Below are 13,226 nucleotides of genomic sequence, written 5' to 3' on the forward strand. Positions count from 1 at the left end.
ATTTAAACAAGACTCTTTTTTCCTAGGCATAGCCTGCGTTTCACAGAAAAGTGTTACCCTCAGTTTTAGAGGTTAGTTCTGTCTGTTAAATAATCTGTCCTCTCCATCAAAACCAGAAGTATTCCTAAGAACTGAAGATGACTGTAATGAAACAAAGTCTCCAGTATAAAATTTCTCCACGAAGATCAGATTAATCCTGAGACTGAATAAACAAATGTGTTTCTCAGGAAAGCTGAAAGTAGCTGCAAGAAAATGGTTTGACCTGCAAAGGCACAAAATAATACACCAAACATAATACAGTTTTTGGAACCTTCCTAATTTAAACCAAAAGAAAAATCCTCTACCTCATGTATGTAATTCTAAATAAATAATCAGTTATTAACATGTTTGGAATAGGAAAAACTGAATTTTCTGCTTTGAAGAGGAGCATAAACCAATGGCTTTTAAGGGAAGGCCCATCAGAGTTTCCTTTGGACATCTGAAACCAATGAAGATGTCCTTGGTCAACATGAGTACTGCAATAAATGTAAAAATTCAAGCTTCTTTGCTTGCTGATCCAATGTTTTGTTTTTCCCTTGTGATACTGTTGTAGAAATAGCAGCCATGTATTTAATTGTGAATTTCTTTACTTAGTTCTGGAACTTCAAACTTAGATTTTTTTTTTAGATTTTTCAAGACCTCTGAAGGGAGATGATTTTATTTCAGAATTCTGTTTGATGTGCATTGTAAGCTTTGCTTTGGTCACAAAAGCTCCTGTTTCTGATTGCAATTACCACCAGAGTATTTCTTTAACAGAGAGGTTATCTGGGGAAATAATTGCCATTCTTTTTATCCAGTCTGTTCATCTCCATACTTCCACTTCTCAGCTCTCCCCTCATGTCCTAGGTGTGTTAAATCAGGAAGCCTCAGCCCTGCTGTCACCTGAGCTGTGCTTCCTGGCTTTCCACCTTCTGAGAAACCATTCTTTGCACAGAGTGCCTTCTGCAATTAGCCCTCCGTGCCTTCTGGGATAAAGATGAGCAGCAGCAGCCCAGAGCTCTTGTGCTCAGTCAACTCGAAATGACAGCTGCTGTTAATAACAATTAGAACTCATTAAAACCAAGTCCACTGGTGGTTTGTATGAAGTGAATGCCTGCTTGCTCACTGGCTATTTAATTGATGTACAGACTGTCAAGCAGACAACAACAGCACTGACTGGAGAGATGCTATAAATCCAGCTGACTTCCTCCATTTTCAAATCTCCAGAGACTGCTGACAAAATTATTGAGATTCTTTTCCCCTCCAGTGAATAAGAAATGCTGAGTAAAAGGATATTACATAAATTGGCTGACATTTGGAGTGGACTAGCTAATTCTCATTGCCTCGTGTGTGGTGGCTGTGTGTGTATGTGCACATGTGCCTGGTATTGTCAGTGAGCTCCCTGCCCACTCCCCTCTGCTCCCAGCAGGCTGCTGGGAGGCTGAATTTTGGGGGTTACGTAAGAGACAGTCTAGGAAAACATCCCAACCATGTGGAATTTACCCTCAGCACTAACCTTTTTCCTCCATTGTGTCATGCACTTAAAGAAATTATTTTTTGTTTAGTGGCGTGACGGGGATGTGTCTCATCTGAAAAAATAAGGTCTGTCTGTCGTGGGGAGGGAGTTGGGTGTACCAAAATTGACTTTTGCTTGCTTCTGCTTTCCATGGGCTGTGGCTGCAGTCCCTGGAGTCAAAAATCTCTCCTTTCTCTAACAGCTGGGAGTTGAAGATCAACAAGGGCAATCATGCAGCAAAGGGAGATAAAAATGAGCTGTTAGGGCTGTACCTTCACCCTACTGGCAGCTGCTTCCTAAGAAAGGGCTAGCAGCATGTGCTGTGTCTACAAACATTTCTGACAAATAATTTCCCTTGAAAAGTAACAAAAAGTAATGTTGTGAAGTTACACTTTATAGTCAGAGAAGTTGGGGTCATTCATACTTTGAATAAATTGATATGAAAATCATAAAACACATTCCAGTGAAAGTGCATTTCACCAGGAACATCACTTGTTTGCCATGTGTAACCCTCCTCTGAGCTGTGCTCATTCTGAATGCAGCTTCATATTCCTGCAGATTTGTGAGGATTTTATCCTACAAGTTTTGGTTGGCCTGTCTTTTAACACCAGAAGCACACTCCAGTACATTTTTCTTATAACCCTTTGGAACAGTGCACTGTTACTTTAATACATGGGATTTTTCTCTTGTGGCCTAGAACCTTAATCCTGATTCCACTCAAGTTTCATAGCAAAGATAAATTTGTGTAAGCAAAGTAATATTTGTATTTTCTTTCAAAAGTGGTTGGGATCAGACCTCTACTCCCTGTCTCTTCTTTGTAATGTTCTGCTTTCAATTTCTTAAACATTCTGTTCTTGATCTTTTGCAGGTTGACATGAATGAGAGTTCAGCTCCATACAACAGAGCAGGAATTACAGCTGAATTCCTCCCAGTACCACTGCTTTTAATACGCTAAAATCAATCTGGATTCAGACAGGAGGTAAGCAAAGCAACTCTTTTGTTCACACTCACTTGTATCACATCTGAATTCTGGCCAGTTCCATCCAGTCTCCTGTGATAATTGCATACAGTTTGTTCCTGTCCCTTCATCCCTTTGCTTACAATGCTGACAATTTGCCTTTCTTGCATGTAACCATCCTGGAAAAAAGACTCGTGTCTGAGAGGTAATGTAATTGTGTTTTCAATTATCCTCTGTGAGAGTAATCCAAACATCATCATATAAACGAATTTATTTTTTTGAAGATGGTACACAGAGCTCCTGTAAAGAAAATGAAATAAGAATAAAGGCTATTCAGTGCTGGTCTATTTTGTATGTGAGTGGAAGAACAAAGGTACCCCACTACCCTCCTCCTAACAACCAAACCTACTCACCTCTGTTGGCTCCTAACACAGGATATAGCAACACACAAGCTGCAGCTTTTCCCCTCGGATTTGGTGTTGTGTCTTGGGCATGTGGCAGCCAAAAAGCATTTGTTTACCCCCTCATAATTTTCAGGGGCCTCTTTTCCTTCCTCTTTTCAGAAAAATTACTTCCATCTGCTAAGTACAGTTGTTTAAAAAAGAAAAAAGTTGGATAAAGTTAAAAATTATGCTTTTTACTTTTTTTTTACGCAAATCACTTCATCATTATTTCTGTCACACCTTTACTCTGCTGTTCTTACTGCTCGTCCTAGACCCAGGCAGTTTCACACATGTGGTGCATGGAGCCAGGACCTCTAGTGAGAGCTGGCTGGGAACTCAAATGTCTTAGAAACAATGGCTGCCATAATCACTTCAAAGAGGCAATGGCTTTTTAAGGGATTTGGATCGAGGCCTGAACTGACTCCAGAGTGCTGAGATGCTTTATTGGTGCTTCATTTGAACAGCATGGGAGATTTCTGGGAATCAACTGCTGGAAATGGCAGGCAACATAGGGATACCCTAAAGCATTCATTTCTCTAGAAGCTTATGCTCGGGGCATTGAAGGTGAGAGAGTAATGAAGAATGACAGAAAAGGTTTGTCATCAAGCTAACAACTCCAGTGACAGGAATTTAATTGTAGTCATTCCCTAAGCTTGAAAAAAGTTTCAAACAGAGCTCCCAAATGGGTGCAGCTGACTCCTGAGATACTATTTGTGTGTGCCTGGCAGTCGAGTGGCACTGGCCAAGCTGCACTAAATGTGGAATCAGGTTGGTTCAGAATAGTTGATTCTGAACTAATTACTTAATAAAATCACAGGTTTATTAGATGATTAACCTAACTTTTTATTTGTTATAGGCTCTGGAGAAAACATGCATTGGCAGTAACTCATTCCTTATATTGCACTTGCCACTTCTTCCTGCTCTCCTGCCCTGAGCTCCTGAATTTTGCTATTTGCTATTTTGATATTTATAACTGCCTCATCTATTTGCCTTTATAGAACATGGAATCTTCTAGAAACCAGAGAAGAGCACACAATATAGATGGAGAAAAGCAGGAAAGGGATTGGCTCTAGTGTGTACAGAAAAAAACCCCAAACAAACATAAGAAATGGGTTTTTTTTTACTTCCCTAAGTACATTCTTTGGGCTGTACTCAGGTTGTACTCAGCCTCTTCCCCTTCTGAATTTCTGAAACTTTGGTTTTCTAAAGATCACGGTTCTCTGCTTTTTCGTTCTGTTCTCCATTCCACAGCCACAGCTGGGAAAGGTATTTATTCTCATCCATGTCTGTGTGATGAAACTGGCCACTAGGAAAAAACCCAGTGTTCCATAAAAATAACTCTGCTCAATAATAAATTTGTGCATGAGGTCATATTCTTAATCTGAAAATAAATAGCTAAATAGTAAAAAAAAAAAAAAAAAAAAAAAAAGGTCCAAAAAAGCAGCAAGCAGTTTATAAGGAAGAGAGCCATACCTCAGCAACTAATGAACTAATGATGCCTTATGGGCTACTTGGTACCATTGTAAGAAGGAACTTGGAACAAATAATTGTCCTTGAAATCACCTCTACAAATATCCTTGATAACAATGAAGTAGTTGGCATGGCACTGGTGTCACTTTACTTTGCCTGTGGTGGTGGGGTTGTGACAAGAGATCTGTGAGTGAAGATTACAGGAATTTTTCAGCACGAGTTGAAGTCATTTATGCAGGGCCATAAAGGCTCTTGTACACTTTTCTTGGGAATGCATGAGTGCTGTAGGTAAAAAGATTTCAAAACCTTCATATGATATCTGTGTGCACTAAAAATATCATCTGGAGGTGGTTGCCAAAGAAGTCAGTGAGAGCTGCTATTTGAAGGGTGTGAGTAAAAAGTAATGTTACCGTAACTTCCAACTAAGTAGGTGAGGTAGCCTGGGGATACATCCTGTGCACATCCTGTTCTTCCTTCCATACTCTGCATGGGGATTGATATCCCTGCTAACTGTGCATCCAGCCTTTTCCTTGGCATGGTGTCCCTACCTCTCCTGCTTTGAGGGACAGCAGCTTCAGGTACAGCAGCTGCAGCATCATGGTAGCTTCAGGGAGGCCAGGGAAGACATTGGGAAGTAAAAACTTTAAAGGAATGTTAACCTTAAAATCACTCTCTTCTTGCCTGTCTTTAAATCATCCCAGAGCAATTTTTTTTACATCAGTACAAACAAGGAAGGATGTTGGCTCTGAACTGTACAAGCACTACTTAATACAAGCAGGGCTTGGCCAGCAGCGCCTGCTCCATGGCCTGCCTTGGCAGCACCCTCCTGGCTGTGTGTGGACACCCAGGGAGCTGCTGCAGGAGCTCTGGCAGCCCTGGCAGGCTGCAGCTGCCCTGGGATCCCAGCCCCCGGTGCTGTGCGCTCCCAGATGGGACAGCAGGCACGGTGCTCCCTGCACAGCTGGGCTGAGTGACTAACCCTGGCTGTGCACCCACACACTGATGTCAGGAGAGCAGCCAATAGCTCAGAGTGACTCTCCTTGTCTCTGTGTGCACGTCAGCCACAACAGTGGCAAACCCAACAATGGGCAAGGAAGCAATCAAAGGAAAACCCAACTTCAGACTAGGAGCAACTGATGTAAAATGGGATGTGTAACTCCTATTTCCAGTGAAAGGAATCATTGATATTAGGTCGCTCATTTTAAAACAAATGAATCATTAGATGACAAAGCCCATAAATTGATTCATAAACAGCTGTCATCTGAATATGAAAACTCTGAGATTAATCTGTCTGAAAAATTGCAGTTCAATTGTGAATGGAAATTACAGCTAAAATCCAGCATTCATCTTGGCCAGGATGAATTTTACAAAATAAACTTCAGAGTACACTTCAGAGTTCTATCCATCCTTGTGTGTATAATATATGTATGCTGTCTGGCCACCTGGATTTCAGTTAATTCATTAATATCATTAATTGCAATGACTTTGGCTTTCTGGTGTTTGAGGGGAAGGCTTATATCACTCTTTGCTTGCTGAGTTTTTTGTTGTTTTGTTGAGGTAGTTGTTGGCTGTGGTGCAGTGACTCAAGGCATGCGATTACTCAGAATGAGCCCTCAATACTTATGGCAATAAAGTTTGGCACGTATATTTTTGTTATTTTTCCCTGCAGTGAAGCACTCTTAGACAAGGTATGGGTTTAGGATGCACTTGCTGAGGTAATGGATGCCATGGTACCTTCTTTGAAGAAGACTGAAGAGGTTTGTAACTTGAGTTTTGTGGCAGGCAGGTGATGGGCAGTCTGATGGGACTCAGGGAGACTGCCACCCTGCCAGGGAGTGAAATGGGGAGCTGAGAACTACTGTGAGATGGGGAAGTCCTAAGGGAAAGGAAAATGAAGGAGCCCATGGAAAATTAAGCTATAGGGTTATGAGGATTGGCTGAGGAAGGAGAACATGGGCTTTGAATTTCAAGAAAGGAGGCAGGGATTAAGAAGTGCTGGGGAAAGGAAACACAGCTCTGGAGCACATGGCTAGGAGCCATAGTGAGATACAAAGAAAAAGTAGTCCAGAGGACAGAGCTTGGCATGAGGAGCTGGGGAAAGATTTAGAAACAGGCCAGGAACCTGTGCCTGACAGCAGGGGAAGGGAAAAGAACAGGGTGGGGACAAAGGAGAGGAGACGAGACAGGCTGGGGGTGGAGGGTGGGGCAGCCAAGAGAAAGGAAGATGAGTCTGTGCCTATTTCAGTGTCCTCCTGGTTCTCACTCCTGGGTCTGGCATTACACAGCCTTTCCCTTCATCTGGTGTCAGGAGACACTGTCATCCCCTGATAACGTGCACACATGGACTCCTACACAGCAGACAACCTGCCACAGGGGACAACCCTTCACTGTTTGGGACACAGAGTCACTGTGGCCTGTGGCAAAGCCAGTGGGCCCAGCTTTATCTCCGGTGTCAGCGGACAGCCCTCACAGGGGATGGGCAGGGAATCTGTGAGTGTTACATCAACAACATGAACAGCCCACAAAGGTTTCAGAGCAAACATTTAGACTCCTAATGACACCTGTAACTCTTGCCTTTCATTCTTAAGTCCCCGTTGCTTGGAGTTTTCACCTTCAGCATTCTTTTTAAGGTACAGCTGGTTTTTCCCTAGCAAAGTCTTCCCAACTGCCATGTGAAGTATGTGATGGCTGGAATTTGTGGCAGTATGAGTTCAGCAGTCACACAAGGCAGAGGTCAGTAGCCGGCCACATTCATGTCAGAGTGAGCTTCCTCTTTAGCATTTGCTGGGGGCACTTGGAGCAGGTAATGCAGCTTTTACAGAAAAAAACAATCAAGACTGCACTTGATAAAAGTAATGAGGGTACAACAACGCGGCTTACACAGGCATTCATCCTCTATTTTTTTCCTGAGGAGGAAAAGGATATAAATTGTGATTCTTATGTAATGACTATTGCTTTTGCATAAAAGGACACAAAACACTGAGCAATTTAACCTCCCAGATGCTTGGAAGTTAATGATTGCAGGTCAGCTTTGAGATAATAGCCTGGGCAGTGTTGGGAAAGTCATTTTCTGGCAGATAACAGATTCCATTTTGGCATGTGGACAGTGGATTACAGTCCTTTAACCACCACGAAGAGCTGCGCTAAGCTCTGGTCTCTCCAAGAAACAAACAAGATTTCACAAGAGCCAGCTGGCTTCAGTTGCACTTACAGCACTTGTAACTTCAGATATCGTGGGAGATGCAGTCATGGTGAACTTAAAGACATATAGGGATGGTTCCCTAGCTGAGAAAGGGGGGATTGCAGAACGTGTTTGTCCCAAGCCGGTCACTGCATGGATGGATGCATAGGGGTGTGGTGGAGCAATAACTGCATCCACCCCAGCTCTGAATGCTGCCTCAGGCTCATTTGGGAGAGTTCTCCCTCCCTAGAAATAAAAGCTAATGCAGCACAAGGGACCACATCATTTCTTTGCACTTCCAAAGGCATTCCAGGGCTCGTCTCTCCTTTCTCAGATGCTGCTGTGCTGATACCTTGTACAGGGAGCTGTCTTTGCAAGAGCTTAATGAGTTCACTGTGCCACTGGAACTCTCTTTGTGTTCTGCATGTGATGCTTGGTCTGTGACCTGCTGCTGCAGGGTGTTATGCTCTGGGGAATCCTTCAGTGAGGCCTAGGTTTGGGGATCCATGGAAACAGTCCTGAAACAAAGAGAAAACAAATGGGAGAGTTGTGACATTCCTTCTGGAATACTATCAGCACAGACTGTTACCAAAAGAGAGAGGTTTGGGGTTGTCTCTTTATTCTTGCTGTTTTCTACCTGCCAGCTAATACATCCTACAGAAATGACGCAGAGCAAGATTTTGGTTGTGCAAGTGGTAGAAATTTAATTCATGATGTAGTAAAATGATTTTTTTTCTTTGTAATGTCCCGCTGATCTCATCTCTCCTTGCCCTTCAGTGTGACATGATGAAAGCTGCATGATGTGGTAACTGCTGTTCCTTGGGAATAGTCTGTCTTTGCTGTATTCCTCCATGAGGTTACTTTGGCTTTGTGCTATAACATACCAGGGAATGGAAAGAGTATTTTCCTCACTTCCACCTATATTTCTATTTCCAGCTACAGTCCTGTGAATAATGTAACATTCTCCAGAATTAGCCCATGTGGAAGTTATTCTATGTGGAAGTAATTCTATGACCTGTATAAGAATCTCATTTAAAAGAGGATAAAGACAAATCTATAACAAAACTTCCACTATTTCATGATCACTTGCTAGGAGAGACAGTGAAAGAGACATTTTTGACTTGCAAGGGGTTTGTAGTTGATGTGGAAATATTTAGAGCTAAAATTATTGCAGGCAGACTTGTTGCAAGCAGCTGTGCTTGAGCTTTCCAACCTTAACTATTCTGTGCTTGTGTGAAGATCTGCTTCCTAACAATCTGTGTGTGCTCTGATGAAATGGGATAATGGGTTTCTGAAATTACAACAACCACACAGGCTGTATCTGCCTCACAAACACTGATTTCCCCCAACACAGGGAAAAAGATCTCCCTCTAATCTCTGAGCATGTGTTCAAGCACTTCCAGTACAAAAGCAGTTGCTTTACCCTGTAGCAATACAACAAAATGTGTCTTGAGTCCTGAGCAGGAGCCAAGTTACTTTGGGACACTTTTTGCCACCTTTCCAGTGCTGTGGGATCAGGAGAGATAAATAATTAAACCATGATCTTATGGTTACAATGCAATGCTATGAGAAAGAGATGTGATTTTATGCTTCTTCCCATTAAGGAATCTCTCAACAAGTCTGGATTTCTTTGAAATCCAATATTAACTGAAATTGTTTGAGTTCATGATGTTTGATTGCAGAGTATTTTTGAATTTTTTTTTTAAATGTATATCATCAATCTTTATACTGACATTGTTTCTTTTCTTAGCGTGGAGTAATTTTGCTAATTTAGATGGATTGCTCTATGTGATGTGGATACAGAGAAAGAGGGTGTGTATATGTGTTTGTGTGTACATTAGAGAGAAGGAGAGGGGTGATTTTGCTAATTCTGAACTCTAACCCCCATAAATATTTGTACTTGAGACATTATTTCTCATTTCTCATGAGCTGAGGTCACTGCTCCATCTCTTAGACCTGCAACAGTTGCCAGTGCTTCTAGACAGTTCAGATCTTTTTCCAAGTACAATTATTCTGGACTAGAGAAAATTTGATTTACTTCCAATTTAGACCTCACTGGATTGTTTGTTCTCTTATCTTCAGCCATGTTGGGCTGCTGTGTTTCCAACATTCGTAAAGACAACCCAAAACAAAGTTTTGGCCATCTGTGGCATTATCAGATTAAGCATATATGGAGAAAATTTTATTTAGAAAGACATAAACAAGTGTCCACTGGTGCTTTACAGGAATAAAGTACTCCTTTGAACTGGATTGGAGACTGTAAGAGGTTAGTAATAGGGAGGAGATTTTTTTTCTATTGTTGATGTAATGTCTTTCTACTATTTGCACCAGAAAAAGAAAAAAAAAAGAGGGAAGAAATAAGCTTTTGTTTACAAGAAATATTGATGAAGGGTCTTAAAGTCTTCAGAAAGGAAAATGAAAAGCTGAACTTGTGTTACAGGTGTTTTTAAAAGAGTGACCATGCATGTAGATTTTCCCAGGCACTTAATATCCATATATACTTCAAGCAGAGAAATTTTGCCTCAAAACTGCACCTACAAAAGCAGGTGGGCAAAAACTGAAGCTACTTTCTCTAGTAACTAATATTTAGAAGGGAAATTCAGCTATAGCCAGATTTGTGGCTGTTTGCTTCCATCATACAAGGCACGAATCTTCCTCCCAAATTTAAACTCAAGCAGTTACTGTACTTTAAGTTTCTACATTTCCTGTAACAAGTGAGCGTGAGAATTTGTGGGAGAGCTTTGGTGTCAATATTCAGTGCTGGAGAAAGGAGATGGATGATTTTTTTCCACTGTTAGCTGAGTGCTAGACAACACAGGAACAGCTTCAGAAGGGGCACAGCCCATCCATCTCTTTTTGGCTAATTGCTTCTTGGATAGGCACCAGAGAGAGGGACTGGGAAGCCAAGAGCTCCAGGGAGTGGAGAAGCTCTGTGGTGGAGTGGAGGCCTGGGCTGATGTTCCATTTCCAGCAGCTGGACGCGTTCCCTGCCGCCACAGAGACACAAACCACCCGCTGAGTGTCCTCATGGTGCAAGATGGATGAGCCTGAGTATTCCTGGGTGTCTTTGCTTTCCTGGAGTTCTACTTGCTTTTCAAAAGTGAGGCGCTGTTTGTTTGTTTGATTGATTTTAATTCTATAGTGAGTGCTTTTCAAACACTACCTTAATTATTCCAGTGTGAGCAAACTGGAGATGTCATCCTGATAAACTATCAAGGACATATGGCCGAAAGCCTTTGAAAAGCAGTTTTTATGAGAGGGGATTGATATTTCCTGGGCTCATCATATGGCAGGATTTGCAGTAGTAACTGCTGGAAAGGCAGGAAAGTTGTTGCCCCTTGGACTAAAAACCAAAAACTCATGGATGGACCTGATGGAGTTTCTTACTCCTATTTTTAAATTATCTCAAAAATTACTCTTGGATTTCTCAGGGTTTTCCTGTAATCACACTAACAATATAATTTAGGTTTGAATTGTGCTTACTCTGGAGTTTTTTCCCTGATGTTCTTGCTGAGAGTCTCTAGAAGTTGAAGAATTATATATTGAATAAATGAGATGATTGGATGAGCAGATGATGCCTTGTGTTTAGTATGACCTCTGTGTTAGAGAGCAGCACTGAACAAAGCAGCTTTGTCTTTGTAAGAGGTAAGGCATTCCTGTGAGGAACAGGAAATTGGACTCAGATGATTCTTAAGGGTCCCTTCCAGCTTGAGATGTTCTCTAATTCCATTAAATATTGTAGCTGGTTACAGAACAGTGCAGGACAAACAGAGAATGGCAGCAGTTCAGATAAATGGAACAGGTTAGAGAAGAGGTCTCTAGGAGGTTCTTTTGAAGTAGCAGGAAGGTGGGCTCTAAGGCACTGTGACATGGAGTGCCTTACACAGGCCAAGAGAAGACTTGAAGGGGTTGGATAATTGATGGTCTGGGTGGAGGGGAGGCAGCCATATGGGTGTGATTGTGTGGAAGATCTGAGTTGAGGAAGGGTGGTGGAAGAGGCCACAAGAAAGGAAAATGCTACTGCCAGAATCGCTTTAGTCAATGTTCAAGAGCAATATTAATGACCATATTAAGAGGCTGGACTGCAGAAGAAAGTAGAGTGGAGAAAAGAAAACAGGCGTGTTTTCCATTTGAAGAAGAGAAAGGAAAAAATATTTAAAAATATAGAAGGTTGGCAGATCTTGAGGTGAGTGTAGATTGCTTAGGGACTAGGACTTTCATTTTAGCTCTGTTATCTTTTGGTTGTAGGCCCCATGTACACAATTCCCAGTGACAAGCTTTTAAAAAGTTCTCAAGCCTCACAATTTTATTGGTGCACTGGATTTTACTGATTTTCAAAAGGATCATTTGATAAGGAATTTAGGCTGGTTGCCATACCTACCCTGCCACCACTGGGTTTGGCCCACTCATGGAGATCAGGGCTCCAAGGACTGAGAAATACCAGGAGCGTGGCCTGTAAAGCATGGTGTCTACTCTGCAGCTGTGACAGGGCATCCAGCTGAGAGCTGCGAGGGCTGCCGTGCGTGCAGGGAATGTAAAGTTCCAGGAGTGGCTGAGTGGAACCATGGGTGTTTAGTCTTAGGGAAGTTTTTTTGTGAGATTGTTTTTAAAGAACTTATTAGAGTTTTTTAAATGACATTTTCACCCCTTCCCTTCATCTACTTGAATTCAGCTTCATCTTCTCTTAATCTGCCTTCCAAGAAAGACACAAGGACTTCAGAAAGCTCCATAGTGCAAGGACACAAAATGCCCTGAATGGAGCTTCTGTTGCAGGGGAGGAGCAAGAGGAAACAAGAAGGGTCTTCACTGTTGGCTGTGACCATCCAGAGCTCTCAGGTACAGTGATAATGAGGGATTTCCTTGAGAAGGAGCAGAGAGTGTTTGAAGTGGAGGGGTGGCTGGGGAACCTAGGGAAGGGTTCCCCAGCAGGGAGCAGCAGGAGCAGCAGGGCTGCAATGCCCATCTGGCAGCAGATGCCTGCCCCGGGCTGTGCCTGTGGCACCGAGGGGAGCAGCTGACACGGGGTGAACCTGTGCCTGGGCTGGGCCGTGCTCTGCCTGCTCCCTTCATCAGAAGGGCGTGGGGAGCAGCGTAATTGTCTCTGATTCTGGTAAAGAACTAAAATTTATGGCTTGCCAGAGGTCAGAGCTGGGAAGGGAAGCTAAGCAGCAACAAAATATCCTTGACGTACTTGTTAGCAAAGTGAATACTGCAAACTGCGTGAGCTGGACGCTGTGTCTGCCTTGGCGTTGGTTTGTTCCTGTGGGTTGCTGCATATTGGCTCTGTGAAAAGCCCCGTGTTTGCAGTCCCACCTGGGACTGTCCAGGGCTGCTTGTGCTGCCTTTGAAGCCACAGAGCTTCCCAAGCTCCAGGCGTGAGCAGCCAGCCTGCTGTTACACAGGAGATAAGGGGCACAACCATGTTTTGGGAAACAAACCTTTTCATCCTGTTGTGTTATCAGCCTCAGGCGCGAAGTGCATTTGATGGGTCACTATACTTTATAAACTCTGCACATTTGTTTTACTAGAGGGGGAAGGCCTGTACCAGAATTTTCACCTGTTGCCTTTTGCTATCACTTTGCTCCTGTTGGATGGGAGGAGAACTGGTCTCTGGTGAATGCAATGGAACAAAACGGTTAC

Source organism: Melospiza georgiana, chromosome 5 (genome assembly GCF_028018845.1).
Source record: "Melospiza georgiana isolate bMelGeo1 chromosome 5, bMelGeo1.pri, whole genome shotgun sequence".
Taxonomy (NCBI): Eukaryota; Metazoa; Chordata; class Aves; order Passeriformes; family Passerellidae; genus Melospiza; species Melospiza georgiana.